The sequence below is a fragment of the Dasypus novemcinctus genome, chromosome X, assembly GCF_030445035.2.
Source record: "Dasypus novemcinctus isolate mDasNov1 chromosome X, mDasNov1.1.hap2, whole genome shotgun sequence".
Taxonomy (NCBI): Eukaryota; Metazoa; Chordata; class Mammalia; order Cingulata; family Dasypodidae; genus Dasypus; species Dasypus novemcinctus.
Window position 1 is genome coordinate 167,857,541 of NC_080704.1, and position 13,591 is coordinate 167,871,131.

At 39.4% G+C, this 13,591-nt stretch overlaps 1 long non-coding RNA gene across 2 annotated transcripts in view; it reads right to left on the reverse strand.

Annotated features, from left to right (window-relative positions):
* Positions 1-264: 264 nt before the first annotated feature.
* Positions 265-13,591, reverse strand: part of LOC139438085 (uncharacterized) — a 131,405-nt gene continuing 118,078 nt past the window's right edge. For both annotated transcript variants that reach the window (XR_011647972.1, XR_011647973.1), the window contains exon 3: positions 265-500. This is a non-coding gene — a long non-coding RNA (uncharacterized lncRNA). The remainder of the gene's footprint in view (positions 501-13,591) is intronic.

A 13,591-nucleotide genomic window follows, 5' to 3' on the forward strand; every position in this document is an offset into this window, starting at 1 on the left:
ACTAAACTTTCACTGGTTTTATTAATTGTATCATCTTCCAAACTGTAGATTTTCTCTTAACTTTGTCTATGGTGCCCTTTTTCCAGATAATTTTGTAGTTTTAAGTTGTATTTTTACTTCTCTTCATTCTAGGTGGTTTGTCAGATCTATCCTCCAGTTCACTAACTCTTGACATCTATTTAGCTTGCTATATATTTTGTTCATTGAGGTTTCTGATTTCATTAGCAATACTTTTTCCCTTAAGACGTGTAGTTTGTTCCGTGATTTCTTAATCAGTAAGGGCTATTTATTCAAGGGAAGTCCCCTTTTCCCTGGGTTGTGAAAGAGCTTCTATAGAGTGGTTTTCGACTTGATTTTGTGAGGACCCCTGGGGGTCATTAATCCTGACCGGTTTTGTCAGTAATGCCTTGGCATATGGCTCCAACACAGCACAGTGACTCCACTTTGGTTCCCATATTTACAGGGCACACATCTGGGAGGGTGCACAGAAACTGATGTACCTAGAAAGAAAAAGAGGTAAGTGAATCTCCTACCATGGTTAGGGGAAAAGAAGCCTTTGCTGCAAAGCATGCCCATCATTTTCAGCATCATGGAATCCTGAAGTTAGAAGAGATTAGTCAATTTTGCAGCAGAAGAAACTTAGGCTAAAAAGAGTGAAGGGACAATTTTCAAGTTAGCATGCATGAGATTGATGTCAAGGAAATAAGAGGGATATCAAATATTCTTTAAGAAATCAGATCTTATGAGTCTGAGTTTAACGATTTTTCCATTACATAACTATCCTAAAAGAATGCTGTTCTCAAGAAAAAACTTTATAACCAGGAAAAAACTTTCTACCTTCTCTGCAAGTATTCCCTATTAAAAGATGCACCTTGTTCTTTGCTAACCATATTGGCTTTTAGAGAAACAGCAAGTTGACCTTCATGCCTGAAAATAACTTGGAGAGAAAGCAATCAAGTAGAAGGCCCAAGAAAGAGATAAATAGAGAGTACAGATGCATAGAGTAGTAGTCTAGATAATGGCTTCAAAATATATGGGGTCCTGGGAAGTAGATTTGGGTCAACTGATAGAGCATCTGCCTACCACATGGGAGGTCCAGGGTTCAAACCCAGGGCCTCCTGACCCGTGGGGTGAGCTGTCCCACATGCAGTGCTGATGTGCACAAGGAGTGCCATGTAATGCGGGGGTGTCCCCTGTGTAGGGGAGCCCCCCACACAAGGAGTGCAACCCGTATAGAGAGCCACCCCGTGCAAAAAAAAGTGCAGCCTGCCCAGGAGTGGCACTGCACACAAGGAGAGCTGACACAGCCAGATGATGCAACAAAAAGAGACACAGATTCCTAGTGCTGCTGACCAGAATGCAAGCGGACACGGAAGAACACACAGCAAATGGACACAGAGAGCAGACAACTGGGGGGGAGGAGAGAGAAATAGATTTTAAAATACATATGTGTGAATGTGTGTGTGTGTGTGTGTGTGTGAGTGTGGTCTTAATCTCTGGAACCTGGACATGTTACTTTATTTGGAAAATAGGTCTTTGCAGATATGAATAAGATACTATTATACACGTGTGCCTTAAATGCACTCATTATGCATCCTTATAACAGGCAGAAGTAGGTCTAACAAATAGAAGATGAAGAGGCAATATGATCACAGGGAGATATTGCAGTGATGCAGCCACAAGTTAAGGAATGCCAGCAGCTATCAGCAGCTGGAAGAAATAATAAATGGATCATCCCCTAGAACCTCTGGTGAGAGTGTAGCCATGCCAGCATCTTTAATTTATGCCCAGTGAAACTGATTTCAGACTTCTGGTCTTGGTAACTGTGAGTCAAAGAAACTTGTTTTAAGCTACCAAATTTGTGGCAATTTGTTATAACAGTCCTAGGAAACACCTACACATACTTGTTAATGTAAAGCAATAAACTCTGTGGCCTGTTTTTATTGCCACACTTCAGGATATACAAGGAAGTGCTTTTTAAAATTCCATCTTGAACATATTTTGTCATGTTTATTGCTGAAACTTGCATCTTTTTTCTAAAGATTCTGTACAAAATATCCCATTCTAGAAGACAACTGGATAAGGTTTGATCACAATTGTACTGCTTTCACTTATTCACCAATGCATGTGGTGCCTGGTCACTGTGGAAATGGAAAAGGCCCACTTTATGGGTATCTTCCAAATTGCCAGCATTAGTCCTCTCAAAATTATTCTTTGCTTTTCTTTCAGTCTGTCAGTTTATCCCAGTGTATCAGTCAGTATGATTTCACTTGCAAGTAAGAAAAAAATTGACTTAATTTGGCTTAAACATTAAAGAAAGTTATCTCTTATAACAAGTCACTTATTTTTTTAAAAAGATTTATTTATTTATTTATTTCTCTCCCCTTCCCGCCCCCACCCCCGTTTTCTGTTCTCTGTGTCTATTTTGCTGTGTCTTCTTTGTCTGCTTCTGTTGTTGTCAGTGGCACGGGACTCTGTGTTTCTTTTTGTTGCGTTATCTTATTGTGTCAGCTCTCCGTGTGTGCGGCACCATTCCTGGGCAGGCTGCACTTTCTTTCACGCTGGGCGGCTCTACTTATGGGGCACAATCCTTGTCCGTGGGTCTCCCCTACGCGGGGACACCCCTGCGTGGCAGGGCACTCCTTGCTTGCATCAGCACTGCGCATGGGCCAGCTCCACACAGGTCAAGGAGGCCGGGGTTTAAACTGAGGACCTCCCATGTGGTAGATGGATGCCCTAACCACTGGGCCAAGTCCACCATCCCAAAAAGTCACTTATATAGGAATACAGTTCTCTTCATTTGTTGGGTTTGCCATACTCAACCTATGGAGATTGTTTTCAGGTTAGCTTCCCATACTGCCATTAGATGGCTGCTGTATCTTCAAGCATCACGTGTAAATTCAATTAACTGCAGGATAATTGCCTTCCCTTCATGTGTTTGTTTTTGGAATGAGAAAGCTTGCCCCAGAAGGCTTCTAGCTGGGTCCCACTCATGTCTCATTATCAATAAATGGGTTAAATGCCCACCAATTAACCAGTAACAGATTTGTTTTTCACTTACCAAGATTTATCCCCAAGAGAGGGATAAGATCCCATTCTTTGAGAGAGGATAAATGAAAGAAAATGGAATTCTGCTAACACAGCAAAAGGTGATATGACTCCTGGGTTAATGATAGACAAAATTTCATATGAAGTCCAGATTTTTAAAAAACACAGCCTTACTTTTCCACCAAATATGATAACTCAACTTAGTCTTAAGCATGAAATTAGCATGATGTTACTTAATGGCAGCCCATGTGAAAAATACATTTTTAGCTGATTTTTTTAAAACCCAAACATTAGGAATTTACACCATGACATAATACCCTCAAGATAAATACACTCTAAGTAGTGATCCCATGGCACTACCAATCTTTAAGCATAAGCTAGTTGTTTATTTTATTTTATTTTTAAATATTTATTTATTATTATTTTTTTAAATTACATTAAAAAAAATATATGAGGTCCCATTCAACCCCACCGCCCCCGCCCCCCACTCCCCCCACAGCAACACTCTCTCCCATCATCGTGATACATCCATTGCACCTGGTAAGTTCATCTCTGAGCATCACTGCACCCCATAGTCAATGGTCCACATCATAGCCCAGACTCTCTCACGTTCCATCCAGTGGGCCCTGGGGGGATCTACAGTGTCCCGTAATTGTCCGTGAAGCACTATCCAGGACAACTCCACGTCCCGAAAACGCCTCCACATCTCATCTCTTCCTCCCGTTCCCCACACCCAGCAGCCCCCATGGCTACCGTTCACACACCCATTCCACATTTTCTCTGTGGACATTGGATTGGTTGTGTCCATTGCACACCTATGTCAAGTGAGGGCTTAGATTGCACATGGGTACTGGATGCACTCTTCCCGCTTCTAGTTGTAGACACTCTAGGCTCCATGTTGTGGTGGTTGACCTTCTTCAACTCCATGTTAGCTGAGTGGAGTAAGTCCAATAAGTCAAAGTGTAGGAGCTGAAATCTGTTGAGGCTCTGGGCCTGGGTGTCATATTATCAGTCCAGAGATTCAAATCCCCTACATATATCGAATGTCTGGGATATCCTGTGTTCCCCAGAGACTTCTAGTCACCATGGATTAGCATATCCCTCATTCCCCTCATACTGTGCAGTAGCTCTTAACAAACTAAATTGTGTAGTGTGCCTGGAATACACTGGACTGTAAAATCTTGAAAGCAGGACATGTGCCTTACACATCTAATCAATCATCATTAATAATTAATCATCAAGTACCTACTATGCCAAGCTCTGTGGTGGATACTGGGGATAAAGAAAGGAAAAGCCACATTTCTTATTCTCTGTCAAGTAGGGGGCAAAGAAAATACTAAGAGGTAAAGCTAGCAAGGCAATGATGAAACGGTGTTTGGTGATAAGGAAGAGCACAAAAGTGACCTTCCATGGAGTCCTGAAATGATGGAGAAGGAGCATTTTAGGTGGAAGGAAGGGTGTGTGTAAGAAAGCAAGGAAGATAAAAGTCAGGAGAGTGTGGTATGTTAGGCAAGTCATAAGTAATTCAGTGTGGCCGAAGGATATTTTGCAGGGGGTGGTGGGGAGGGTGCTATGTGAGTTAGGAGATGTGTTGAGAAAAATAGAAGAGATTATCAAGGGGTCATATCATGCTCTAAGTGTTCCAGTAAATAATGTGAGGAGACTGGATATTCATATGACCCTAGGGTTCCATTGAAGGGTTTCTATATGGGGGGAATTTATTAGCAAAGAACAAATTAGTCTGGTAGTTCGATCAAAGATAGATTTTGAAAGGTTGTATTCAAAGTGCAGGGAGTGGGAAAATGGAGGAGTAGGAAACTCCAGGAATAAGTCCCTCCAACAGAACAACTATTAATCAGGCAGGAATTGTCTGCATAAAGAATTCTGAAACTCCAGAGTCCAGTAGAAAACTGTACAGCATGCTGGGAAGAGCAAGAGGAGGATGTTGGTAAATTACAATAAACATCAGTAAATTGCTCTCTCTGAACAGCAGTTACTGTTACCAATCCCCCACTCTCATGTCAGGCAGCAGTGGGGTCTGGCCCTTGGTGTAGTTTGCTGATGCCTGAAAGGGGCATAAAAATCCAGCTCCCCAAGATCTGGTGGGGGAGTGTTCTGATCGTGGATTGCTGCTTTTGATTAGCTTCTTTGGGTCACTGGGGGCCCAGCTCTAAAGTCAGCCATTGTTCAAACCCTGGACAAAAGTAACAAAGGAGACTTAAAGGTGGTATACTTTATTAATGATACACTGAGTAGATATTATCATTCTTATTTAATATATATTATTAAAGTATGTATATTGCTTTTCTGTGGCTGCCCTAATAGATTACCCCACACTTGGCGGCTTAAAACAACAGATAGTGTTCCCTCACAGTTCTGGAGGCCAGAAACCTAAAATCTGTAACGCTGGGCCAAAATCAAGGCATCAGCAACGCTGCACTCCCTCCTGAGGCTCCAGAGGAGAATTCATTTATCATCTCTTCCAGCTTCTAGTGGCTGCAGCAGTCCTTAGCTTGTGGCCATACCCCTCCAATCTCTGCTTCTGTAGTCACATCTCATTCTCCTCTTTGGTGTGTCATCAAATCTCCGTCTACCTCCCTCTTACATGGATATTATATGGATACATGTGAATGCATTTAGAGTTTGCCTGTATAATACAGGATATACTCTCCATTTCAAGATCCAAACTTTATCAAACTATAAAGACTTTTTCCAAATATGGTAATATTTATAGGTTTCAGGGATTCAGATGTGGCTATCATTTGTAGCTATTTTGCTTGATAATATATTTTTATTGAAGTATATCATTCATATATGAACATACAGGAACAATAGTATAGTGTATATTAAAAGTTGTGAACTGACAAAGCAAACATGTATAACATCATACAGGGGTCCCATATATCACCCCTTCCCCAATACCTTGCATTGTTGTGAAACTTTAGTTACAAACTATGCAAGAGAATCATCAAAATATTAATAATAACTAGAGGCCATATCTTACATCTGGTGCATTTTCCCCAAAACCACCATATATATATATATATGTATGTATTTTTTTTACAGAGGTTGTGAACTTACAAAGCAATTATGCACATGTGCAGATTTCCCATACAACACCCATTCACCAACACAGCACACCATGGTGGAATATTTGTTACAGATTATGAGATAATATCATCAGACTATTACCACCAACCATGGTCTATAGCATACATTTGGCACACTTTTTCCATACTCCCCCATTATCAACACAGTACATTCATAGATGCATGAATATTACAGTTGTGCTCTTAACTGCAATCCATAGGTCACACCAATTGTATTTTTCCTATGCTTCTCCACATTCCTACCACCCTGCAATAGTAACAGACATCCACTCTAGCTCACAAAAGGACACTCTTGCATCTGTACTATCAACCACAAATCTCATCCACCTCTAGGTTCACTGTGTTATTCAGTCTGTAAATTATTGTCTAGCTCTCTTTCAAATGAAATTTACATCCCTAGACTACTTGTTTTAGCCACAATCTATTTATAAACCAGTTGCTACTCAATATAATGTTATCATCAGCTTTATCCATTTTCACACTTTTACAGTTAATTAAAACTTCTACATACACTAAGCATCAGTAACTCTTCTCAACCCTCCTCTTATCTCCTAATAACCTATACTTTAGGTTTTTTTTTTTTTATAATTTTTTTATTTTTTATTGACTTTGTAATAATATTACATTAAAAATATATATGTGAGGTCCCATTCAACCCCACCCCCCCAGCCCCCCTCTCCCCCCCCCCAACAACACTCGTTCCCATCATCATGACACATCCATTGGATTTGGTAAGTACATCTTTGGGCACCTCTGCACCTCATATACATTGGTTCACATCATGGCCCATACTCTCCTCTATTCCATCATGTAGGCCCTGTGAGGATTTACAATGTCCGGTGATTACCTCTGAAGCACCATCCAGGGCAGCTCCATGTCCCGAAGACGCCTCCACCTCTCATCTCTTCCTGCCTTTCCCCATACCCTTTGTCCATTATGTCCACTTTTCCCAATCCAATGCCACCTCTTCTATGTGGACACTGGATTGGTTGTGTCCATTGCACCTTTATGTCAAGAGGAGGCTCAGATTCCACCTGGATGCTGGATGCAATCCTCCCATTTTCAGTTGTAATCACTCTAGGCTCCATGGTGTGGTGGTTGTCCTTCTTCACCTCCATCTTAGCTGAGTTATACTTTAGGTTTTAACTCCATATATTTATTCTTCATATTTACTTCATATTAAAGAGCCATGCACTATATATCCTTTTGTGTCTGGCTTACTTCACTTATCATAATGTCTTCAAGGTTCATCCGTGTTATTATAAGTGAGCTAATTTCACTTAACTGAAGCATAGTATTCCATCATATGAATATACCACATTTTGTTTATCCATTCACTGGGTGATAGACACTTGGGTTGTTTCCATCTTTTGGAAATTGTGAATAATGCCGCTATGAACGTTGTTGTGCAGACGTCTGTTTATGTCAGTTTTCAGTTCCTCTAGATATATTCCTAGTAGACGAATTGCTGGATAATATGGCAGTTCTATAGTTATCTTCCTGAGGATACAGCAAACTATCTTCCACAGAGGCTGCACCATTTTACAATCTCACCAATAGTGAAGGAGTATTCCTATTTCTCATATCCTCTCCAGCACTTACTGTTTACTTTTTTAAAAATAATGGCCACTCTATGAGATGATATCTCATTGTCATTTTGATTTACGTTTCTCTAATAGCTAGTGATATGGAATATTTTTTCATGTGCTTTTTGGCCATTTGCATTTCCTCTTTGGAGAAATGTCTATTTAAATCTTTTACTCATTTTTAATTGAATTGCTTACTCTTTTATTGCTGAGTTGTATGAGCTCTTTATATAGAATGGAAATCAAACTGTTATTGGATATATAGTTTCCAAATATTTTCTCCCATTAAGTGGGCTGCCTTTTCACTTTCTTGATGAAGTCCTTTGGATCACAAAAGTGTTTAAGTTTGAGACGATCCTATTTATCCATGTTTTCTTTCGTTGCTTGTGCCTTCGGTGTAAGGTTTAAGAATACACCACCTACCACCAGGTATTGAAGACGTTTTCCTAAACTTTCTTCTGGGAGCTTTATGGTTCTAGCTTTTATACTTAGGTCTAAGATCCATTTTGAGTTAATTTTTCTATAAGGTGTGAGATAGGGAATCTTCATTTTTGGATATGGATATCCAGTTCTCCCAGCACCATTTGTTGAATAGATCGTTCTGTCCAGGCTGTGTGGATTTGGTTGTCAAAAATCACTTGACCGTGGATGTAAGAGTCTGTTTCTGAACCATCAATCCAGTTCCACTGGTCTATGTGTCTATCTTTACGCCACTACCATGCTGTTTTCACCACTGCAGCTAGGTAATATGATTTAAAGTCTGGAAGTGAGAGTCCTCTAACTGCTTTTCCTTTTTAAGATGTTTCTCCCTATTCGGGGACCCTTCCAAATAAATTTGATTATTGTGTTTTCTATTTGTTTAAAAAATGTTTGTGGAATTTTTATTGGGATTGCATTGAATCTGTTTATCAGTTTGGGTAGAAAAGACATCATAATGATATTGAGTCTTCCAGTCCCTGAGCACAGAATGTTCTTCCAATTATGTCTTTAAAAATTTCTTTTAACAATGCATTGTAATTCTTTGAATACAAGTTCTTTACATCCTTGGTTAAGTTTATTCCTAAATAGCTGATTCTTTTACTTTCTATTGTAAGGGGAATATTTTTCCTGAATTCCTCCTCAGTTTGTGTCTTACAATTGTAAAGAAACACCACTGATTTACATATTGAACTTATATCCTGCCACTATACTGAAATAGTTTTTTAGCTGTAGCAGCTTTGTTGTAGATTTTTCTGCACTTTCTAGATATAGGATCATATCATCTGTGAATAGGGAAAGTTTACTTCTTCCTTTCTGATTTGGGTGACTTTAATTAATTTTTCTTGCCTAATTAATTCAGCTGGATCTTCTAGCACTATATAGAAAAAGAGTGGTGACAGTGGGCATGCATGTCTTTTTCCTGATCTCAGCGGGAAGGCTTTCAGTCTTTCAAAATTGAGTACAATGTTAGCTGCGGGATTTTCATCTATTGCCTTTATTATGTTGAGAAAGTTTCCTTCAATCCTATCTTTTGTAGTATTTTTATCAAGAGGGGGTGCTGTATTTTGACAGATGCTTTTCTGCATCAATCAATAAGATCATGTGATTTTTCTTCTTTGATTTATTAATACAGTGTATTATGCTGGTTAATTTTCTAGTGTTGAACCACCCTTGCATGTCTGTTACAAAAACCATGATCATGATGAATAATTCTTTTAATACATTGTTGGATTTGTTTAGCAAGTATTATATTGAGGATTTCTGCATCCATATTCATTAGTGAAATGGGTCTATAATTTTCTTTTTTCATAACATCTTAATCTGGCTTTGGTATTAGGGTGATATTGACTTCATAGAATAAGTTTGGTAGTATTCCTTCTTGTTCAATTTTTTTGGAAGAGCTTGATAGAATTGGAATTAAATCTTCTTTGAATGCTCACCTGTGAAACCATCTGGTCCTGGACTTTTCATTTGGGCTCTTTGTTTGACGACTGTTTGTCTCTTTATTTGTGATTGACTTTTTGAGATCTTTTAATTTCTTCTAGGTTCAGTGTAGATTGCTTTTACATTCCTGGGAATTTTTCCATTTCTTCTACATTGCCTAGATTTTTTTTGCATACATTTGTTCATAGTATCCTATTATGATCTCTTTTATTTCTGTGGGGTCAGTAGTAATGTCCCTGATTTCATTTCCTATTTCATTTATTTGCACCTTCTCTCTTGTTTTCTTTGTCAGTCTAGCTAAGGCTTTATTGATTTTGTTAACCTTCTCGAAGAATCAACTTTTGGTTTTGTTAGTTCTCGCATATGATTTTCTGTTTTCAATTTCATTTATTTCTGCTCTGATATTTACTATTTCATTCCTTTTACTTGCTTTGGGATTAGTTTGGTGTTCCTTTAAAATTCCTCCACTGTGTAGTTAGGTCATTGATTGTAGCTTTTTCTTCTTTTTTAATGTAAGCATTGAAGGCTATAAATTTTTGTGTCAGCACTGTCTTTGCTGCATATCATAGGTTCTGAAATATTGTGGCTTTTTTTCATTCATCTTGAGATATTTATTCACTTCTCTCCAAATTTCTTTTTTTGACCCATTGATTATTAAGGGTGCGTTGTTTAATCTCCAAATATATGTGAATGTTTCCTTTTTCTGCCTCTTGATTTCCAACTTTATTCCATTTTGATCAGGGAAAGTGCTTTGCATAATTTTGATCTTTTTGAATTTATCGAGATCTGCTTTGTGACCCAACATATGGTCTATCCTACAGAAAAATCCATAAGCACTTGAAAAGAATGTATGTGTCTATTAAGTTTAGTTCCATTTATCATAATATTCAAGCTCTCTGTTTTTTTACTGATCCTCTGCCCAGATGTTCTATCCAATGCTGAGAGTGGTGTTTTCAAGTTTACAACTATTATTGTAGCAAGGTCTAACAACTAATATTGTAGAGATATCTATTTCTCACTTCAGTTTTTCCAGTGTTTGCCTCATGTATCTTAGAGCATCCTGGTTAGGCATATATACATTTATGATTGTTATTTTTTCCTGGTGAATTGCCCCCTTTGTAAAAAATATGTAATGTCTTTCCTTGTCTCTAGTAACAATTTTCCTTTTAAAGTCAATTTCATCTAATATAAATATAGCTACTCCAGCTTTTTTTTCCTTCTACATATGTGGAATTTTTTTTTCCAATCTTTCACTTTCAAGCTATTGGTTTCTTTGGTCTAAGGTGAGTCTCTTTTCAATAGCATATAGATGGTTCATATTTTCTTATCCTTTCCACCAGTCTGTGACTTTTGATTGGGGAGTTTAATTCATTAATATTCACTGTTATTACTATAAAGGCAGTTTTTATTTTATCCACTGTGACATTTGGGCTTTATCTGTCATATTTTATTTTCACCACTCTTTTGACTATTTTAGTTACTGTAATTGATAAAATGTTCATTCCTAGATGCTCTTCCAAGCCTCCCTCTCCTGTCTTTTCTTTCCAGGGTGTAACACTTCTTTTAGTATTTTCTGCAAAGACAGTCTCTTTATTATAAACTCAATTTCTGTTTATCTGTGAATATTCTAAACTTGCCCTCATTTTTGAAAAACAATCTTGCCAAATATAAGATTCTTGGTTGGCAGTTTTTCTCTTGTAGTATCTTAAATATATCATGCCACTGCCTTCTTACCTCCATGGTTTCTAATGAGAAATATGCAATTAATCTTATTGGGTATCCCTTATAAGTTATGCATTGGTTTTTTCTGGCTCTTCACAGAATTCTATTTTGTCTTTGGTATTTGACAATTTGATTAGTATGTGTCTCAGAGTTGTTCTATTTGGATTAATTTGAAGGGAGTACATTGTGCTTCCTGTACACAGGTATCTATGTCTTTCAACAAGGTTGGGAAATTTTCTAACAATATTCCTTCAAATATTCCTTCAGCCATTTTTCCATTCTCTTCTCCTTCTGTGACACCCATGACATGTACTTTTTGCATGTCTCTTGATGTCACTTAATTCCCTGAGGGCCTGTTCAGTTTTTTCCATTTTTCATTTGTTCTTTTGTATGTTCATTTTCAGAGACCATGTCTTCAAGCTCACCAAACCTTTCTTCTGCCTCTTCAAATCTACTGTTATATGCCTCCAGTGTATTTTTAATTTCATTTATTGTGCCTTTCATTCCCACAATATCTGCTATTTTTCTACGTACATTTTCAAATTCTTCTTTGTCCTCACCCAATGTCTTCTTAATATCCTTAATCTCTTTAGCCACTTCATTGAATTTATTAAGATTTGTCTGAACATCTATAATTAGTTGTCTCAACTCCTTTATGTCATCTGGAGGCTTATCTTGTTCCTTTAACTGGGCCATATCTACCTGTTTCTAGGTATGGATTGCAATCATTTGTTGGTGTCTTGGCAACTGGCTTACCAGTAGTTTTTTTTCTGGGTGCAGTTTCTCCCTTTAGTTTAGGGGTTTCTTGTCTTTTCTCCCTTGCTGGTTGTGTAGTAACAGTTGAGGATGTATTTGGTGCTGTAAGCTGTGTAGGCTTGAGCTTCCCACATTGTCCCAGGAATTAAAGAAGCTTCTCCCACCTCTCTCCTCTGCCAGGGGAGCTGCAGCCATGTGTAATAATCCAAATTGTACAGGACAAGACTGTTTTTAGGTACCCAGAGAGACTGATGACCGTTCACACCCCTTCTTCCCCTACCTGGGGTGGGGAGGGAGCTGCATGTGTGGGAAACTTTGCTGGTCTAAAATGACTGCTGTTGCCCAAGTAGATAGATGTAGTACCAGCGCCACACTCCCTGTCAGGGGTAGAGATGGACCCTCTGGGGTGCTCTACCATCTAATCCATGTAGGCAGAACACACCTGCAGTTACTCTGAGAGGTCTAGGGGGTACTGTCCCTTCTGCCCTTCAGGGGGTGGGAAAGGAAATACTGAAACCCAGCAATTCATTCTAAGAAGGCCAAAAGTGCCTGCCATTGCCCAGAGAGGCTGAAAAAACACCAGCCCCTTTCTATCCTATTAAGGGATGGGGATGGATCCACAGGCACCCAACAATTCAGTCACTGTATGCTAAAAGTAGCTGCTGTTGCCCTGAAAGGCTGTGGAGATAACAGACCCCTAATATCCTATTAGAGTATGGGGGTGGATCCACAGGCATCCAACAGTCCAGTCTGTGTACAGCAAAAGTGTCTGCCATTGCTAGGAGAGGCTGAGGAAATACAAGCCTCCTCCTTTCCTATTGGGGGGTAGGGAGGATTCACAGGTATGTACCAGTCCAGGCCATGCAGGCTGAAAATGCCTGCCATTTCCCAGAAAGACTGTGGAAACCCAGCTCCTCCTTGAGGGCAGGGATGGAGCTACAGGTGTCTGACTATTCAGTCTGTGTGGGCCAAAAGCACCTGCAGTAACCCAGAGAGTTTGGGGAAACACAGTCCTTCTCTTGTCTTATTGAAAGTGGGGGTGGAGTCACCTGTTCCAAACAGTCGAGTTTGTGCAGGCCAAAAGTGCATGCAGTTGCCCTAAGAGGCAAAGGAATCACCAGACCCCTCCTATCCTATGGGGTGGGGGATAGAGGTGGAGATGGAATAGAAGGCACTCAACATACCAGTTTGTGTGGGCTGAAAATGCCTTCAGTTGCCCAGAGAGGCCAGGGAAACAAAGCTCCTCTCCTACCCTATTGCGGTGCAGGATTGGAGCCCCAGGTATCTGACTATTCAGTCTGTGTTGGCCAAAAGCACCTGGAGTTACCTCAAGAAACTGGTGCAGGTCCCCCCAGCTTCTTCCCTACTGGATGTGGGGCTGGAACCTTGGCTATGGCTGCAATCTGATCTTGGTGGAAAGAAGTCAGCCCTAACTTCACTGTGATT